The sequence below is a fragment of the Gossypium arboreum genome, chromosome 9 (assembly GCF_025698485.1).
Source record: "Gossypium arboreum isolate Shixiya-1 chromosome 9, ASM2569848v2, whole genome shotgun sequence".
NCBI classification, from domain to species: domain Eukaryota; kingdom Viridiplantae; phylum Streptophyta; class Magnoliopsida; order Malvales; family Malvaceae; genus Gossypium; species Gossypium arboreum.
Genome location: NC_069078.1, coordinates 78,835,361 through 78,857,978, shown reverse-complemented (window position 1 = coordinate 78,857,978; position 22,618 = coordinate 78,835,361).

The following is a 22,618-nucleotide window of genomic DNA, read 5'->3' as shown; positions in this document are numbered from 1 at the left end:
TGAATTGGTGTGCTTCCAGCTTGTATCCTACATATGTATTTTGATAAAATGCGTTACCATCCCAATTAGGAAGTGGACTCGAAATATTTACAAATATTAATTTAAATAAAATATTTTTACCCATGTTCACAATTCATTTGCACCAGTCTTTGTTCTTGTACTCATTGTGGAAGTTGGCAGCGATGTGACGAATATAATAGACGGACCTCAATGGAACCTCAGATTGCCGAATTGTAGCAACAAGACCCTTCGATCTATCAAATATAATACAAATGTTGTCTTGCCTGACAACATGCCTCCGCAAGTTCCAAATGAAATATGCCCACGATTCGGAGTTCTCCAACTCCACGATAGCAAAACCAATCAGTAGTACATTTTCGTTTCCGTCTTGTGCAACCGCAATCAAAAGTATATGTGTGTATTTTCCATAAACCCATGTTCTATCAACTTGCACTAGCGATTTGCAGTGGGAAAATGCCTTAACACATAGATCGAAAGCCCAGAAAAATTGACGGAAAACTTTTCTCCCCAATTCCAATTATCCATTCGGGCCTCTATAAGGCAACGTTTACAAGTCCACGACAGTTCCTAGGATGTACTCCACTATTGCTGAAATCCAACCCCGATGTATTACTCATCCCAGTCGCCGAACAATTGTTGCATGGCCATTTGTTTTACCCACCACGCTTTCTTATACGACACTCTGTACTAAAATTAAACTTGCATGTTCGCAATCAATGTCGACACAAAAATGATTGGGCTATCTTTCACTAGTGGCGTGATACAGCTGCAAATACTTTTGACATCCAATTTTCAGTGGTCTTGAGACATACACGCAGCAGTATATGTATGACGCCCTTCTAATTTTCTTATTTTCCACTGCTGAGTCCTCTATATAAATGCAGCCCGAACTTGCCAACCACACCCATCACCGGTTCTCCAACATTCCCCAATATATAATGTCAGTGTAGATTTGGAAACTTTGTAATCAATCGACGACTTCATGCTGTATTGCTTAATGGCAAACACACAGTTTGCCTTGTTCTCGAACTGTTTCCTGACGAACAATTCCTCGAATTGCGAATTTGACGCCAATCTATGAGCAAGTACTATATCGGTGTACTCAGAGAACTCGGATGCATGTGTTGCATCTGGATCTACGTTTAACATGTCGCCTCCAGGTTTATTTCGTAAAATAATGCCACGACTCGGGTTACTGAACGAATGGTTGTGAACATCTTCAACCTCCTCCGGGCCTTCATCATCGATAACGTCTAGAACCTCATCAACATTGGGGTCACTAAAATCTTCAACGTCTTGATCAGAATCTTCACCACTATTGGTAATTTCTTTGACATATGCCTTTATGCTTATTATTACCTCCGGATGTATTTGTAGACGGGGACCGGGGGTAGCGTTGTTATACGAACTCCCACCATAAATAGGATTTTTGGATATTCGCGATATCCCTTCGTATTCTAATTGGTCTATCCATCCAACATTAAAATCAAAGTCAAATTCGTAATGTTGACTTATTGGACTAACATTCTCAACAGGCTCTAAGACTGCTAACTCAGCAAATAACTCAACTGGTTGAGGGTTCTCACTTCCAGTTGACCATCATATTTCCATCATAGTACCTAAGTCATCATCATCTAACAGCTGCATATCACAAAATTTGAATGCATCTGTAGAGATTGGAAACTTGTAAAATAATCTGGACATCGCCCTTCCACAACGGATAACTATTTTTGCACTGATCTTCCTTTTCATTTCTGTCAGCTTCACATTTTTTTGAATTGCAAACCTACTTTTTGCCGACCTTGAAATACACAACTAGCATCACCTTCTACAATTTCACCATAAAAAAAGAACATACACCAAAACACCTCATTATTCATCTTCAACAGAATTTTTGAATTTTCCTACTCAATACAACAATTTCACCATTCTATCTATGCTAGAGAACCAAGAGCTGGAGCCATAAAGAATGGCTCAACCAAAATAAAAAATTAAATATTAAATTTTTATATTAAAAATATAAAAAATTACACTTGTAATAAAGTGATGGAGCCGTTCTAAATGGCTTTATCTAATAAAATATTAATTTTAAAATTTAAAATTTAATTTAAAAATGTTTGAAATTTAAAATTAATAATTTATAAAATTATATTTAAATTTTAAAAATATTTAAAATATACATTTAAAATATTATAAAACTAATAATAAATTTGAAAGATCATATCTTTAAAATATTTAAATGTTTTATATTATTAAATATATATATTTAAAATTTTAAAAATAATATTATGAAACATTTCAAGTGTACATTTCAAATTTTTAAAATCAATGATAAACAAATAAATAAAATAAATAAGGACAAATAAAATAAACTTAAAAGGTAAATAAATAAAACTTAAAAAGAAAGAAAAAAGAAAAAAGACAAATCACAAAAAGTGAAGTGAAGGAAAAAAAAAATACCTTTACCTATTTTAATAGGGAAATAGGGTGACAGATGGCTATTGTCTTGAAAATCTGGTGGCGCTAATTTATTTGTCTCCACTAGAAAAAGGTAAAATTGCTTAAGTATCCCTTATATTTTTAAAAATCACAATATTTTCCTAGTATTTATACAAGTGGCATCATTCTATATGGCTCCACCAAAAAATTAATTTTTTAATGTAGATTGCTGACATGGCATGTTGGTGGCGCCAAATACTTTGGCTTCACCAACTTTTACTATAGATTTTAGATTATTTTCATATTTTATCAAAAAATAGGTTATTTAAGTAATTATTTAATTTTTTTAAGGATATTTTTATAAGGTTATTTTTATAAAAAAAAACCAATATAACCTTAAAGATAGTGGCTTGATACACGCCTTAGAGCTTTGTCTTATTTCTTTTTTTTTGTTCCAGTTTCGTTTGTGTGTTCGAGATTTTCCTTATCGGAGATTTATACTAACACGTTGAAGTTCTAGAAGATGATTATTAGAATTATTTTCAAGAGCTCTTTTAATGCCCACAAGCCGAACCATCAACTTCTTATTAATGAACACATTTCCAAAGGTTGCCTGATTCCAAATCTTTAAGTAACTAGTATAGGATTTAATCATAGAATTAATGGATTGTTCAATGCAACTCTAAAAAGGGTTTATCGTACTTTGAAATTCAAGATGTCTGAACTATATTTTCTAAGACCTAAGCAGTTTGTTTCCACTTGGCATTGAGCAATTAATCAACCTTAACAAAAATGGTGAATGATCTAGTCTAACTTTAGGAAGATGAGAAATCAAGGCATTTGGGCAGATCACTTTCCACTCAGGGTTCGCAAAGATATAATCAATCCTTTCTTGGATTAATGAAGAAAGTTACCTACCGTTTTTCCATCTAAAGCGTGGACCCAAAAGCCTAAATCCATCATGTTATTAGAGTTGGGACACTTGTAGATGGTATTTAACCTATTTGAATTTACAGGTAATCCTCCTTTCTTACTACTACTAGATAGGACCTCATTAAAGTCCCCTATTATAGCTCAAGGAAGCTAATATTTACTAGCAATTAAAGTTAAGTTCTGTCACAAAAGTTTAGGTTCACTAAATATCGGACTAGCATAAATTGCAAACAAAATCCAAGTAAAGTTTACGTAACTTAACCAACATATGGATCTCCTGCTCTGTAGAGCAAAGTTCCTCCACGTCGATCATCTTGAACCTCCAAAGTATCCAAATACCCCTTTTGAACCATATGTACGAGTATCTATCCATCTGTCAAAAGGTAAACTCGCCAAAATCCTAGGTACATCTATACCCCTAGCCTTAGTTTCAATGATAACCATCAAATGAGGGTTATAAACACTAGCCATATCCCTAACAGTTTCTCCAAAGCCCGCATGCGATGTACCCCTACAGTTCCAGCTAATGATAGTCATATGATTATAGAATGGTTGGTTAGAAGGATGTGTCGGGTCCCTTTCAAAGCCTTTTATCAGGTTAGGATTGAACCACAACTTTATCTCCACTTTGTTCAGGAAGCTTGATCTGCTCTTGAACCTTATAGGCCATACTCAGATTCGAAACTGCTGGATTAGTAGGTTCACTCTCAACTCGAACGTAGAGAAATTTTGGTTATAAGGTGAAACTCCAAAGGTTTCTCCTCTAGACGGTACTGTGGAATCTCCATAATCTATTGTTCCTTCCTTTCGTTGCTTTAGGCTCTCTGGTTCATATGTTCCTATGGATCGAAGGGTGATGGAGGAGATGGCTACATAGGTGGCGATAAGATGAGGATCAGCACTAAGCGCCTCTCTTCCACTGCTTGTGACTCCTTTTATTTGGTGTTTCCTTTTGAATTTCCCTTTGAAGAAATCGCTCTTGAGAGAACGCTTATCGTTGTGGCCTTATTTGTTCCCAACTCGGAGTCCTCATTATCCCTCTTGACAGTGTTTCCTTCGTGGTGGAGGATAGTCGGTCCTGTATTAGATTGTTCTCATCCATCTATTCTATTATCATTCGTTTGCAAGTCTCAACCTTATCCCCTAACCGAAGGCTCTTCTCCAAAAACTTACCCGTTGCCACCTCCTTTGGTCCCCCCTCCGAGCCATTTTCCAGTGTGGGTTTGAGGGTTAATTTTTTCCTAATAGAAATATCAGCTTTAGTCGAAATAGGGTTACCTTCCCATGCAACGTCCAATCTATGAGAGCCTCCTCCAATTAGACAAACAGTTTTGTTGTCTAGCATATTAGTACTCTCCTTTCTTTTTCCTTTTTCCTTAGTCTTCGTACTATGAACAGAAGAAAATATGTCTTATCAATATTAAAGAACTTACTCCCATCACATGGCCTAGGCCGGCTCATATTTGACTTTTACATAGGTGGCCTGCCTTTAGGGTTTTTGTTAATTACGATCCCCTTCATTCCTTTTGTTTCCTTAAAATTAAAGCCCCTATTCCTATTTGACATTTTTCTTTTATTTCTATTGGGAAATTTTCCTATTACAGTACCCATATTCTGGGTGTCCTCCTTTTGGACTTTCTCCACTTTCTTTCCAGCATTTGGTAAACCTATGGATTGTTTAGTCTTGTCATAATTAAGGCCAACCTTTTACTATTACTTGATTGGCCAACTTTCCACTTTCTATGTACTTGGTTAGTGTTGTTAACTTTTCTATTTTGTCGGGTTTTTTACTAAAAAAGTATAAAAAAATTAAAAAATTCGAAAATAATACAGCAAAAAAAGTAATTACGAAAATGGTATGTCAGGGTAGTCACGCCAATCTGATAGGCGGCACCACCCTGACAAACAGTAACCGCATAGTAAAAAAACTCTGAAAATGAAAACAAAAAGCTGAAAACGAAAAAAAAAATATTGGACATGTGGGTGCCAGAGGCGGCACTAGTGTTGCCTCTGGAATAGGCGGCACCAATTGTGTGGGTCCCACAGGAGGCACCTAAGCGCTATAAAACCAACCAGAACTAGCAACCCCGGAAGCAAGATTCAGCAGCAAGGAGAAGAAAATAAAAGGAAAGAAAGGAGAAGAGAAGGAAGAAAAAGAAGGAGAAGGAAAAAATAAGGTATAATTTTTTTTAAATAATGAATTTTTATATTGTTAATGTGTTTTTGCTGTTATTATTATTGTTGATTTTTATTATTTTTTGTTGTCATTATTAATATTGTTAGTAAAAAATATTGTTATTATTGTTATTATTGTTAGTAAAAACTATAATTATTGTTAGTTATTATTATTGTAAAAAAACCTAAAAAGCCTATTTATGTTATGTAAAGAATATATTATTTTCTTATATGTGTTTTAGGTAGATTTTTACCCATATTATTTAAAAATAAAATAAAATAGCGAAATAAGTTGTTTGAAAGATTAAGTATCATTTTGGCACTTTTGGCACTTAATCTTTCAAACAACCTATTTTGGTATTTTATTTTATTTTTTATATTATTAGGTAAAAACTCGTTTTAGGTTGATTTTAAATGGTTAAATGTAAAGATAAATGTTGTTTATGTATAAAATGAGAACTGAAAACTATGAGCTTATGAATGACAAAATTGCATATTGAGTAATTAAATTTTTATTTAAGTAGTTTATTTGGTGTTCAAATTATTTTGAGAAAGTTTATTTATTTTTAATGATTGAGCATTGAAGATGGATAATCAGTTTTTTGTATGCATTTATTTCGATGGAATTATCTTGACAACAACCGTTGGATGTATATTTGAATGTCGGCAACAAATAGCAATGAGATTTAATAGAAATGTCTCGTTGGATGATATGAAGGGAAGAATTAACGTAAAAATTGTTAGACGTTGTGGGAGAAGAATCTCGAAACTTTTCTACAAGTTTCCAGTTTCGACAGATCCAATCAAATTCACTGAAATGGAACTTGTAGACGATGAAGACGTGGAGACAATGATCACTCTTTACTGTGGGAATGGGAGTGACAAAAATGCACCGATTCACTTATTTGCTGAGTTAGCCGGTATGGAGGAAAATGAAAATCTCACTGCATATGGTGAAGAACATAGAGCTCAAGAACCGTGCATGGTAGCTCCAATATCGTACGTTGATAGTGAATCGACTATAGGTGGGACCGATATCGATCTTAATGTTACACCCGATATGGATGTGGTTGGTGATGATGGTTACGATAGTAGTGATCCTTGTTATCAAGAAGTCGATAGTGATAGTGATCCCGATGTGGATGATGTCCCCGATGATATTGATGATGAAGACGTGAATGACGATGGAAACATTAACGCGTCTTCGGTCGGGAACCAGATGCGACGTGTTGTGATTCCCAATAATCCTGGGCCACATATGTCGCTCATAGACCCCGACGCAGCGCATGTAGCCGAGTTTCCAGAGTACCCTGAAATACTTCCTGCTCACCGACTGGCCATAAATTCTAATCCTGAGGAGTTATTCGTTGGCCAAAGATTAGAAAGTAAAGAAGAGTGCGTATTTGCTATTAAGCGGTATAGCATGAATATATCAGTAGATTATAAAGTTGTAGTGTCTAAACCGATATTATATATTGGAGAGTGTTGGAAGTCGGGGGAAGGCTGCAATTGGCGGGTACGAGCTGCATTTATTCAAAAATCGCAGATGTGGGAGATACACAAAATTGTTGGGCCTCACACATGTACATCAACACGTATGACAGAAGATCATCGAAAACTTGATTCTAAAACTATCTGTACGTGTATCATGCCAATGGTGAAGGACATGCCGACCATTAAAGTTTCGGTACTGATTGCCAAAATACAAGCACGATTTCAGTATCGAGTGTCATATCGAAAGGCATGGATAGCAAAACAGATGGCAATGGAGCAATTGTATGGGGATTTCGATGCGTCGTATAACGAGCTACAGGGATGGATAGTCGCTATGCGGGAGTACGTACCAGGGACCGTCATTGAGTTACAGACGCGACCTTATTACGGCCCGGATGACCAACTACAGTTGGGAAAACGAATTTTGCATCGGATGTTCTGGACGTTTGATCCATGTGTGCGCGCATTTCCCCACTGCAAGCCATTTGTGCAAGTGGATGGGACCCGCTATATGGAAAATATACAGATCTTACTTATTGCGGTTGCTCAAGGCGGCAATAGGAACGTGCTCCGATAGCATTTGCCATTGTAGATAAGGAGAACATGGAATCGTGGAATTCTTCCTTACCAACTGCGAAGGTATGTTATTAGCAACGATAGTATTTGTATTATCTCTTATAGAGGAAAGGATTAATTGCCGCCATTAGGCGTTCCGTGTACCATGGAGATCCGCTATCGTGCATCCGTCACATCGCAGCCTAACTTCATTAGAGATTATAAAATGCGATGGAAAAGACAATTTGTGAAAATAGGTAAACGATTGCCTTATCCTTTTAATATAAGTTTTTAGGCACATCAGAACTTATCTATTCTTAATACATATACTGTTGATTGAGCTAGAGCCACACATTTTTCGCCAAAGAATGACTCGACTTGAGAGTGACATGGAGGGTCAAACAAATACATCTTTCCGACAGTGGTTGGGTACTATGGAGCCGTGGCAATGGGCTCAAAGTTTTGACGAGGGCTTTCGTTATGGTCAAATGACTACAAACTTAGTTGAGGGGGTCAACGCTGTATTGTTGAAAACACGACACCTTCCGATTTCAACAGTCTTCTCGGCTACATTCTATAAGTTGGCTACCTTGATGCCAAGAATGGGTCAGCAACAAGTTAACCAGATTGAGGCGGGACACATATTTGTCGAAGATATTAAGGATGCAATGGTTGCAAACCGTCGGATGGTGAGGTCGATGAATGTAGAAATATATTCACGACGCCTTGAAACGTTTCGAGTTACAGAGACCATTGGTCGTCAACTCGGTCTACCACCTAGGTCCTACGGAGTTGATCTCCGGAATAGACAATGTGATTGCAAGAGATTCCAAACACTTCATTACCCGTGTGCGCATGTCGTTGTAGCGTGTGCTAAAGTGAACCTTAATGTTGAACAATTTGTCGAAGATGTGTACCCACTCAATCGCACGTTACGTGTATGGGAAAACGAATTCCCTATCTTGCCCGACCTGTCTACATGGGAAGTGTCTCTGATAACTTTCGAACTTGTCCCAGACAGAGGGCTACGCAGGAATCCAAGAGGTCGTCCGCAATCAACTAGAATCCGTAATGAAATGGACATTAGGGAGAAATCCGACGGTACGCGTTGTGGATTATGCAGGTTATAATCGGAGTAAATGCCCGCAGCGAAACTATCATGTCGGACAATCATCACGATCAGGTAGGAATTGAACTTATGTTGTAATGTATTTATTTTATATGAAAAAAATTATATTGCAAATATTCCTCTATTTGTTAAAAATCTATCAAGCTGTTTTTTGGAGTTGTAGTTACGAATTTATTTATATTTGGAGCTACGGAACTCCAAATTAAGATCCGTTAATTTTCCTAGAAACTAAGCTCACATATATTTTTACCATAAAATTTTTAGAATTTTTTATTTAGCCAATTAGTTTAAATTTACTCAACTTGCATATATAACTACATATGTATCATCTATTTCATACGCCCATGAAATCTCTATATATACCGGTAATAGTATGTTCCAATTTAATTAATGTTCAAATTAGATTACTGTTGTAATGTATTTAAAGTTTGTTCCAATTTATATTACAAGACTAAGTTTGATACAAGTTTTAGTGTTTTAATGTTCAAAAATGTCCAAATTAATCTAATTTACGTTATGGTAAAATTTTGTTCCACGTTTAAAAGTTTCAATTATTCTAATTAAATATATACAAAAAATACAAACTTTTCAATATCAAAACTGAAGAAACCCCTAAAATTGATGGTTCGATGGTGTGGTCCTAGGGGTATATTTCTGAGGAGGTCGACGTTCACGTTGTGGGTGATCGCGACAACCAACATCCTCTTCAGTCGCAGGTGAGAGTGTCTGATACATAGAAGAAAAATCATATGGCTCGAATGGCATCGATGAACTTGAGCCGGGAGGAGTGCCATGCTACGGTGGATACAACCCAGTAGGAGTGGAGTACTGCAGTGGATACGGGCCGGGGGCAGTGTTATAATGCGGTGGATATGTGCCGGGAGAGGTGCTATTCTGAGGTGTGTACGACCCAAACATATCAAATCTGTAATGGTATCCGCCCCCCGATGAGCCCGGGAAATTGTCATTGCCCGCAAAATCCGGATAATAAGAAGTATCAGCCGAATGTGAATGTGATGACGAGCCCGGGAAATAGTCATTGCCTGCCAAATCTGGATGATAAGAAGTATCAGTCGAATGTGAATGCGATCGCTCAGACTCAGCCTCTGGCTGTACCTCGGGCTCCGGCTGTACCTCGGGCTCCGGCTCTAGGTCATGCTCGGCATCTGGCTGTGGATCGGGCTCTATATCGCCATCGCTCAGATGCCCCAGATCACCGCGACGCGGGGGACTATAGTCGACTGCCCACCAAGTAAATATGGCTTCCCCATACTAAAGTACCATTGTATGTACTCTAACGATGGGCGCAAATCGGAAGACATATCCATCTGAGGTCTTCGAGCCATCCGACTCTCCCACACCGCAATATATCTCCGGTGCGTAACCCCCCAATGCTGTCCATGTCTCCCTCTCTTGTTCTTACCGTGAACCTCCTCCCCCACCTGTATTTGCGGATCCGGGATGTACTGGATGCAACCAAACTGTCGTAGTACTAGATCTCCGTGGTACCACTCGACTACATTGAAACTGATAATTGGTGCGTTTGTGCACCACAACAGAGAATCAACGTAGGTAGACGAGGGTATAATAGCCGCAATTTCTGGTCTACGGTATGGCATCCATATAAACTGCACGATTAATACCATGATTAAAATTTAACACGGTTGGAGTAAGATATACAAAGCAATTACATGTCACGAATATTTGAATAGCTTACCCCTTCCCCGGCATGTTGTTCAATCATCAGACGATATATCGGGACAGTGTACGACCTCCCGATACCCGGATAAATACTCCATCTACAAAAACAATTTTCAAGTAAATATAGTTTCATTAGAATAGTATCATTATAAAGAAATTGCCAATTACTAACAAGTTAAATTTTATCACCTGTTAACTAGCGGATATACGTATGGTTGGTGACTAACCGATGCCAAGAATGGCATCCGATAAAGAGCCCATGATTGCAACAATATAAGGCATCCGCCATGTCTATAGCATTAGGCTTTGTCGTCCGACAAAGCTCACGATACAACATTGCCAGAACTGCGGAACCCCAACTATAGGAGCAAACACTACGCAGATCGCTTAATGAGGTAAATCATCGGATATGAACCTTGTTGTTGTTCGAATTGGGCATCAATACACCCCTATGATATGCATAATGTACGCCGAGTTGCACACCAACTCTTCTTCGGTGGCATTATCTGATAAATGTTGAAAATTGGCTTTTAGCCATGTAAATTTCAACTCCGAAAAAGTAGACTCAACATCGCCGGGCGAGGCTCCTAGTAGGCTGTGACAAAGTGCAGCCGGCTCAGCTATCGCACTTACGCCCGTGACGGCATCCCCGTCGATTGGGAGCCCAAACTGCAATGCAACATCCTCCAGAGTAACTGTGCACTCCCCACACGGTAAATGAAAAGTGTGGGTCTCCGGTCGCCAGCGCTCGACCAATGCGGATATTAAATCGTACCGCAAATCGAACGTCCGGGTCAATGCTGCTGATCCGAATCCAGCTAGCTCTAAGTACGGCATCAGTCGTGCATCCGGGGAATATCCTACACCATTCACCCTGCCCCTTAATATGCGGTACGAGTCCTGACAGTGTTAAATTACAAAAAATAGTTATAATAACATAATTTATTTTCTTAAATTACGTAGATCTTTTTTTAATGGAACCCTTGCGTAACAAATAACAATATATTACCGTATTATTAGCTGTGTCACATATGTGAGAAAGTTCCTTATTGATCAATGAAGCCATTGCGACGCCTGCAATTTCAAAATAAATTTCGGTTATTAATTTTATTGTTTGATAGATTTTAAATATTTATTAGAATAACTTATAAAAAAATAGCAAACAATTTTTTCGACAACATTTTCTTTTGCTATACTACATTAAAAAATTAAATATATCCAATTTAAATACAAATATTATTATTATTTTAAAATGATAATAAGTAAAATATTTTCATATATTGTTTTTATATTATTTTAGCAAAAATATTTTAAATGTATTATGTAAGTATTTTTTATATTAATTTAATAAATAACACTTGATTTTGACACTTTTTCGTATTTTTTATTTTCAGTATCTTATTTTTAAAATATATTACTTTCGTATTTTTTATTTTAAAACCCTTATTTTAGTACATAATATTTTAAATGTATTATTTAAGTGTTTTTAATATTTTTTAATAAATAACCTGATTTTAGCACTTTATTTGTATTTTTCGTATCTTTTTTAAATATATTATTTTCGTATTTTATTTCTTTATATTATTTTAGTACATTATGTTTTCAAATGTATTATTTAAGTGTTTTTATATTTTTTAATAAATAACCCTGATTTTAGCACTTTATTCGTATTTTTTCAGTATATTATTTTTTAAAATATATTATTTTCCTATTTTATTTTTTATATTATTTTAGCAAAAATGTTTCAAATGTATTAGGTATATTATGTAAGTGTTTTTTATACTAATTTAATAAATAATCCTGATTTTGACACTTTCTTCGTATTTCTTCAGTATCTTATTTTTAAAATATATTATTTTCCTATTTTATTTCTTCATATTATTTTAGTACATAATGTTTCAAATGTATTATTTAAGTATTTTTATATTTTTCAATAAATATCCCTGATTTTAGCACTTTATTCGTATTTTTTCAGATATTATTTTTAAAATATATTATTTTCTTATTTTATTTTTATATTATTTTAGCAAAAAAAATTCAAATGTATTAATTAACTGTTTTATATATTAAGGGTTTTTTACTAAATAACCTGATTTTGATACTTTCTTCATAATTTTTTATTTTCGTATATTATTTTTAAAATATATTATTTTCGTATTTTATTTCTTTATATTATTTTAGTACATAATGCTTCAAATGTATTATTTAAGTGTTTTTATATTTTTTAATAAATAACCCTGATTTTAGCACTTTATTCATATTTTTTCAGATATTATTTTTAAAATATATTATTTTGGTATTTTATTTTAGCATAAAATCTTTCAAATGTATTATTTAAGTTTTTTTATATTAATTTAATAAGTAACCTGACTTTGGCACCTTGTTCGTATTTTTTTATTTTCGGATTTTATTTTTTAATTATACTATTTTCATATTTTATTTTTTATATTATTTTAACAAAAACTCGTCACCACTACTTTCCCCAATAAAGTTTTTTTGTATTTTATTTCTTCGGTATTTTATTTTTTCATTAATATATTTTTAATTTTTAATTTTTTACTATTTTTGTAAAAAGTTTAAAACCCGATCACATAAAAAATAAAAAATAAAAAAATTCTATAATAAGTCAAATAAATTTAAAAATCTTTTAAACAACCTAAAACACACACTTAACAAATAAATTACATAAAATAATAACAAAAAATATTCTTTACACATAAATGCTTAATACTTCAATGAAATATAAAATAAATACGAACATACCTCAATATCTCTTCTTAACCAAATAACACCTTACAAAGAAATAAAAATAAAAATTATATCTGATTTAAATCTAAAACGTTATTAAACTAACATTAATTACTCAAATTTATAAAAAAAATTACCTTTTTCTTTCCTTCTTTTTCCTTCCCTCTTATTCTTCTCCTTCTCTTTTTCTTTTTCTTTTTTCTTCTCTCAGCCACCGGCCTCCTTCTCCTCCTCTCCTTCTTTTTCTTTCTTCTTCTTCTCTTCTTTCTTTCTTCTCTTCTTTCCTTCTTCTCTCTTTTTCTTCTTCTTCTTTGCCGAAAATGAAGCTTGGGGACCATATATTATGGTCCCCCAAACAAAAAACCAAAACCCCTCTGCATGAGGGGTCAAATCGGCACCAAAAGGAGCTGACACCGGTGCCGCCTCTGCTAGAGGCAACACTGGTGCCGCCTCTGGCACCAACATGTCCTCTTTTTTTTTTTTTCTTTTTCAATTTTTTTTTACTGTGCGGTTACTGTTTGTCAGGGTGGTGCCGCCTGTCAGATTGGCGTGACCACCCTGACATACCATTTTCGTAATTACTTTTTTTGTTGTATTATTTTCGAATTTTTTAATTTTTTTATACTTTTTTAGTAAAAAACCCATTATTTCTTCACTCCTTCATAGCATAATCTCTATTTTCTTGCTTCCATAAATATTTCTTTCACCAATGGTTTATCTAAATTAATCTCCACACAAATGCGTGCAAATTTACCCTTTTCCATTACCAGAGTATAATTATCAACTTTCACCAACTTACCTATACTTGTACCAATTTTATAGAGAATGCCACTATCATAGTACTCGATTGGAAGTTCAATCAATTGAACCCAAATAGCAACTTTGTCAACCTTAGCTTCAGAAGCTCTAAACTTAGGAGTCCATTTTCTAACAGTAACAAACTTTCCTCCAATAAACCAAAGGCCTCCTCAGAACTCATTATCATAATCCACTTCTGTGCTGGAATTTATTAAGAAGAAGTCGCACCCAAGATCAATCATTTTTATAATCCCTAAAGGATTCCATAACTAAGCCAGCTTTTGATTAAGAAAATGATAACCTAGAGGTTTCCCAAAGACCTTTACAATTAACGCTTTTTCCCGTTTCTACCTGATTCTTCCTTTTTCACCTTGTGTAAGCGAGATATGAGCCACTTGAGTCGCTAGTGTTTCCTCCAAAGAATCCTCACCATCATCACTAAGAACTTTAATTTCCATGGAGTTAACCTCCAATTACAAGATCACTTGGCGTAGATTTTCCATGTTACTACCTAGAAGGGAGTCCCTGTAAGATTTTTTTCAAGTTCTCAACCTGATTACACTCATCACCACCCATTAAATCACCAATTTTCCTAACACTCCTATGCAGTTTCACTTCTTATTCCTAGGAGAGAGTTTTCTTTTGAGAGAGTTATGGTAATTATATCCAAGTTTAGACTCAAAATATAACACCAGTCTCGTAAAAAAAGTGGTAATTATAGGTCATCATAAAAGCTAATACATATTAATAAGGAAAGCTAGTAAAAGCAAAGCACATACAAGATGTGGTAGAAAGTCACCTTGATTTTATATTAAACATAAAATATTTTTATAATAATACAACTTATTTTGTAAAAAATAATTTTTTAGTTATTTTTCAATTAAATTAAAATTCATTAACAAATTATACTAACTCATTCAGTTAATGTGCCATGCCTCTCAGTATTATCTATTTTGTAAAAGAAAAAAATGGTAATAAAATTAATGGAATGCGTCATAATTCATATAACATAATTAATTATTGTAAATATGTTTCGAAGATATGTCATATTGTATAACACAAACAATGGCTGTGTTTGTTTACTTGTAAAAGCTTTTACAGAAAAGCTTTTTAGCCTTTTTCAATGTTTGTTTAGCTGAAAATAATTTCCCACTGTAAAACCTTTTACAAAACATGGGAAAAGAAGCATTTATTTTAGTAAAATGTCTTACAGATTTTATTTTGGTAAGATGTTTTCCAAAGTTTTTCCCTTCACCAGTAACTTAACCTGAAGCCTCTTCCTTCTCCTTCATCCTTGCCACCCTGATCTACTGCTTGTCGTCAGCCAACAACGGTTTCACAAATACAAAGTACCAAAACAAAAAAACAGAGTGAAGAAAGAGACTGAACGACCCCTCTTCTCAGACGTTGTCTCTGACCTTACGATAACCGAGCGATCACCACCAACCCTCTCCCAGAATGTTACGTCGAGCATAAATGCTATTGGCCCGTCAACCCATTTTGGTAGCAAGGGCTCAACCCTTCACTGATCTGCCAGCGGCTCCCTCTACGGATGTCACGTTCACGGAGGTGTGGACTAAATGATCCTCAATATGGACCCTCCTAAAACTTCTCTCTCTTTCATGCAACCTCATCCTCCCACTCCTTCCTCCATTCCTTCCAAACTCACTGTCAATTTCGTCCTTCCTTATGCTTCTGAATTGGCCACCAAAGAAGTAACATTTGGGTTTTTTTTTTTTAATTCTATTTAGGATATTTCTGATTTGTATTCAATTCTGTTTTCTGGGATTAGGATTGTGGAAATGAAAATTTTCATGCTATTCTCAAGTACAAGGCAAAATGTCAAACCTTTATTTTATATTTTTGCTAAAATTATGTTAATTGTTTTTCGATAGAATATAATGCCAATTATTTTTATTGTCTTCTCTGTTTGTAATGGCGATGATTTGAATCGGTCTCTAATTGTACGACATTATTGTTAATTTCAAACGTTTGCCTTATACAACTCCTAATGGTGAATTTATCTAATAATGATACCATTCAATGCAATCTTTAAATCGTGTTACGAATTCTGAAACAAAGTTAAATTCCCTGAAAGACAAGACAACCAACTGTGGTATTGCACTGCAATTTAGGCCCCATTCGGCTCTACTTGTGTGATGGGCTTTTGCCCAAAAATCACTTTTTTGTTAAAAGCACTAAATAACAACCCCCATTTTTCAACTTAAAAAAATCACTTTTTCACAGATGAAAAAGTAGCAAATCTGCCACTTTTTCTAAGCCAAAAGTACTTTTGGCATTATATTACTTTTTTAGCCTTCTTTTTTCTTCTTTCCAATAGACGACAAACCTCTTTTTCTTCCCCATTTCTCTTTTGTTTACTTTTCCTCTGGTTGTTTCTCTTTGGACAGGTGAGTCTCTTTTTCTTCTTCTTCTCTTTTTTTTTTTTTGTGAAATACTTCTTCTTCTCTTTAGTTATTTTCTGATTGTTTAATTTTAGGAAATAATTATGAAATAAAAAAAAGTTCTTTCACAATATTTTCAGCTTTTCTCTTTTGCTTGACCTTTGGTTCTTGGACTTGACAAAGTAAAAATCCCAGGTTTGTGAGCTTGTTACGGTTCTCTTCATTTCATTCTTTCACGTTTGATAGACTTCCTTTTAAGTGTTATTGCAAGCCTGTCCACTTTCTGCATAATTTGTTCTTACTTTTTCTTTTTTCAAGCTTTTTTGAGTAAATTGGTGTTGTATACTTGGTCAAATGTTTAATAATAGTGACTTGATAATTAATGTAGCAATTTCGTGAAATTTAAAATAAATGGGAAATAAATGGGAAATAAATAGACTTCCCTCTGCTTGCTGTTTGCTCGAAAAGGAAATAAATGGGAAGGAAAATGGAATGGGCAGGCAGGGAGAAGCACATGAGAGGAATACCTAGAAAGATGGTGTTGTATACTTAGTCATCATTTTGATTTATTAAACAGTCATCATTTTCTGCATAATTTTATACCTTAAAAGCTGAGGTACTAAAGAGTATGCATATCATCTCTCAAATTTCTTTACCTTATATTATTTTTTAAAAATAACAATTGATAAAATATTGTTCATAGTGACTTTTTAATTGTGTTTAATGCTATTATTAGTTGTGTTCTCTTTCTTGGTTATTATTCCGGTTTTGGAAAGTTGATTTTGATTGAGAAAAAAAATCTTAGGATCCTATATTGATTTTGATACACATGTAAAAAAAATACTTATGTGACATTTGATTTTCTTGATTGCTTTACTGGCTGAAACGAATATATTCGTAAGCACAATAGATAAGTACTTCGACAGTTGAAGTTAGTGGTGAAAAAGTCAAAGCAATATGGGATAAGAGATTGACAGAAATATTTTGTGATATTTGTATTAAAGAGATATTGAAAGGCAATAGGCCTGGTACTCATTTCACAAAAGATGGATGGTTGAAAATAATGACCAACTTTGAGAAAGAAACGGGTAAGCCTTATTCACAAAGACAACTTAAAAATAGGTGGGATGCCCTAAAAAAAGAATGGAAGGCTTGAAAGAAACTTAAAGGCGAATATACTGGTCTAGGGTGGAATCCTATAAAAAGAATCGTTGATGCATCGGATGATTGGTAAGAGAGTAGGCTAAAGGTACATTAATAATTTTGAATATTTTTGTTTTTTTCTTATTTATGAGGTTATTGATAATTACTATTATTAAACTATTATTTTATATGTAGGTTGTGCCTGAAGCTCAAAAATTTAGAACATCGGGCATTGATCCTGAATTCGAAGGGAAGTTAGACCAAATGTTCATGGAGATAGTTGCAAAAGGTGATAAAGCATAGGCCCCTTTTTCTGGTACACTCCGTAATGATCTTTTTGAGGATGTTAACAATGAAATACCTGAAGAGAACGAGGAAGAAAATGTGAGAAATGATGTTCACATTTTAAATGATGTTCAGATTTCAAATGATGTTCACATTGATGGAAACAGTCAAAAAAGAAAAACACCTGAGATATCAAGTTCACATTTTAAAACCAGAAGAAAGAAATCCTCAAAGCAAATTGGAGGGGCTGCAAGATTGTCCAGTCAAATAGAAAAATTATGCAATGCAGTAGATAAACCGTAATTTATACATATTTTTACCTAATGTTTAACGCATTTTATGGATGATTTCCTATTACAATTGGTGAATTCGATGCTCCTAATGCTATAAATTCATTTTTTATACTTAGGAGAGCATAGAAGAGCGAAAAGAACGAGAAATGGGCCAAAAAAGAAGAAAATGGGCCAAAGTACGAAATTAACACGGCCTGGACTTCCTTACACGGGTAGCCTACACGGCCATGTCGCACGGGCGTGTCCCTGCTGAGCCCAAGTTGAGTCCAATTCGAAAAAGGCTAATTTTAAGGGCTCTTAGGCATTTCAAAGCTTATAAATACACCCTAGAGGAGGAAGAAAAGAGGACACACAGAATAGGGAGTAAGGAATTACTCCAAGGAAGCCGATTGATTCATCTCAGAAGCTGAATTCATCATCAAGACTGAAGATCTCTCCTCAATTCCCCTTTAGGAGTTTTGGGTTTTCTTTATGTTTTGTATTCTTTATTATTCTGAGATGTTTTCTTATTTAGTTATGAACTAAAACCCTTAAATACCTAAGGGGAATGAAACCTAAGACGAATCTTGTTATTATTTTCTAAATTGTATGATGAATATTTAACTTGTTCTTAATTATGTGTTCTTAGTTCTTGTTTTGATATCCAGGATACTGATTCAAGATAAGCTCTTATTCAGAGGAGGAATAGATCCTGTCTAAGAGTACATTTGTCATAATTAAGTGAAGTTGATTGCGCGCATAGACATAGGGTGGCAAGATTTTGCCAGATTAGGGTGAAACCTAATAAAGGGATCCATAGATCGAGTTAATGCAACCCTAGGGTGTTAATTAGAGAAACGTCTCAATTATTCAATCTAGGGATTAGATGTTATTAGTCTTGAATAGGGATAATAACATAACTTAGGGATCTCTACGGAACAAGTTAAATAAATAAATTGTCCGATTCGAAGCCAGAATAACAAGTACAGTCTAGGTGGATTTTTCCTTAGGTATTGTCTTAATTCAATCGATTTTCCCAAAAGCAATTCCCCAATTCTATTCTCTGTGAATTCTTAGTTTAGATAATTAGTTTAGATAAAACAAAAACCTCTTTACTCTTAGGCTAGGTAATAAAAAGACAGTCGTTACTAGTACTTTTAGTTCCTTTGGGTTCGACAATCCGGTCTTGCTAAAACTATACTACTGTTCGATAGGTACACTTGCCTACATCGCGATAATAGTTAGTTTCAAGAACGATTAATTATAAATATTTAAAACCTATCACAAAATCATGCAATCAGTAGCTGTCAATATGAGTCAAGCCACATCTAGTTTGACTCCTGTTATGGATCCATATGGTATTCCACAAGTAGTCAAAGTGCTTGATAGCATGGCAGAAGAAGTTCTAGAAGCTAGTTTGCTATACTTTCTCTCACTTAATTTATTTCTTAATAAGGACAAGTGAATTATGTTTTTATCAATTAATCCCAAGATTAGAGCTTTGTGGTTTAAGACGAAAATGAAGGATAGTTGAAAATTTTCCGATCTTCTAGGGTTCAGAGATATCTACTATGTGACTAAACAACAATGCTAAACTAGTTTTATCAATAGTTATTTATGTTTGGTTTTTGGATATTGAATTTATGTTCTACTTATTTATGTGTAATCTAGTTTTATCAATGGTTGTTTATGTTTGGTTTTGGATATTGAATTTATATTTTACTTATTTATGTGTAATCTAGTTTTATCAATAGTTGTTTATGTTTGATTTTTGGATATTAAATTTATGTTCTACTTATTTATACTAAATTAGTTTTATCAATAGTTGTTTATATATGATTTTGGATATAAAATTTATTCACAGGTGATGAGTATAGTTGAGAATTTCAGCGGTGATGAAAGTGATGATGAAAGGGAAAAGAAAGAGATTTTACAATGCATGAAATGTTTTAACCGATTATTTGTTGTTGCATCTTCTTACGTGTAATTATATTACGAGAAGTATATATTGAAGCAACCATGCATGGATTCAAAACAGTCAGGTGAGACATGGATTCGAGAGATTCTTGACGGTCAAGAATCATGTTATATAATTAATTTTAGGATGTCTAAAATTGTATTCACAAGTTTGTTGAGAGTTTTGGAGACAAGATACAACTTGCAAACTTCAAGAAGCATATCTGCTAGTGAAATGTTGGGAATTTTTTTATACATCTTGGGCACCGGCGCAAAAGTTTCCCAATGTTGAGAAAGATTTCAAAGGTCTAGATCAACAATAAGTCAATACTTTGCAATTGTGCTTGAGAAAGTTTCAAGGATGGCCATTGATCTAATTGCACCCGAAGATCCTTTTTTTAGTTCAATACCCGAAAAAATACGTAATGATTCTAGATATATGCCGCATTTTAAAGTTAAAATTTAATTTTATATTATTATATTTTAATATTTTTGTTCGACTAAAAATATGCACGAGACTAATATGATTATTTGTTCAGGATTGCATAGGTGCAATTGATGGTACTCATATTGCTGCTATTCTTCCACCAAATAAACAAATTCCCTATATTGGAAGAAAAGGTATCCCGACTCAAAATGTTATAGCAGTGTGTGATTTTAATATGTGTTTCACTTTGGTCATGGCTGGATGGGAAGGATCGGCACATGACACTAGAATATTTCTTGATGCAATTCGAGATCCAAAATACAAATTTCCGCACCCACCAAATGGTTAGATATTTCATTTATTTATTTATTTTTTAAATAATAAAGTATAATTTCTTTAATTGATAATTTTTATAAAAAAATTCTTGAATTAATTGTTTGTTATATTATGACATGTAGGAAAATATTATCTTGTTGATTCTGGATATCCTCAAATGAAAGGTTATCTTGGACCATATAGAGGTCAACGATATCATTTACTTGACTTTCGTAGAGGTAGACCAGTATTTGGTAAAGAAGAGATATTCAATCATTCACATTCATCGTTACGTAGTGTGATTGAACGAACTTTTGGTGTTTTGAAAAAAAAAATGAGCCATTTTAAGGGATATGCCAAGTTATAGTTTTGAGAAGCAAACGATGATCGTTGTTGCTACAATGACGATACACAATTTTATCCGAAAACATGTCGGTTGAAATGATGCAGGTTTTATGGAATACGAAGATATTAACAGGGCATATGAGAATATTGTTGATTCAGAAAATGCGCATGGTCGAGAAAGTGATGATGATGATGACGACGACGATGATGGTGATGATGACGGTGAATCAAACAATTCAAGTGGTTTTGAAATGGAATTAACAAGAGATGCTATAACTTCTAGTTTAATGAATTCACTTTAAATTGTAAATGCTATTGTAAATGCTATTGTAAAATTTTAGTATTTATATTAGGTATATAAATATTATCCCTTTTGAAACTTTAATCTAAATATATGTAATATTTTAAATTGTTAGGTTTATGTTTTTATGTCATGTTAATATCTAATATGAGTTGTATATTCAAATTACATTTTAAAATAAAATAATACAAATGTGTTAAAATTATTAATTAAAAATAAAAATTATTTTAAAATAATACAATTGTGTCAATATCTAATTATAAATAATTAATGATTATATTTAAATATTTAAATATAGTTTATATATTCTAATTAAATTTAATAAATAATTAATTTTAATTACTTAGAATTATTTAAAATTAATATTATTTATTAAAATATTAACAATAAGTTATAATAAATTATTTTTTATATTACTACTAAAATATCATAATATCAACTAATTTGAACATTATTTAAATGCATATTTGTTACTTTATAATATCATGTTTAAAATGGATATTTTATTTCTCAAAAGCACTTTTTGACAGCAATACCAAACACTCAAATTTTAAATTAAACTTTTCAAAAGCACTTCTCAAAAGTACTTTTCCAGAGCACTTTTCCACAGTACTTTCCAAAAGCACTTTTTAAAAGTATTACCAAACTAGCCCTTAGAGTGTATTCATATCATCTTTGCTAATTTTCATATTCAAAAATTGATTATAGGATATCTTTTAGGCTTTTAGCTGCAACTCCTTTATCCCCCAAAAAATTTTTGTTTTCATATTTGTTGTCTATTTATTGTCAATGCCAATTCTACTACTCCTTTTAGATGAAAAAGTTAATGGCCATATCAGGCTTATTTGATTGTGAGTTCATGGGGAATGCACTTAAAAATGCAGTGACATTTATAATTAGTGTCCTTAAAATCTTTGAGTAGACAAATAGAGAGTGAGGGTTGTATTTTTATTAGCATTTGCTATCCTACTTTACTTCATGCACTTTCATTTCTTGCCGTCATGATATTTCTAAGCATTCACTCGGATACTTAGAGGATTTGTGTTGGAACGTTGGATTTGCTTATTTAAAACTTATCTGTTTATATTTTAGTTCCACAGTATTCCTTATTATGCTATATATATATTTTTATTAATTTTCAAAAGCATTTGCCTTACTCTGAATTTTGGACATCGA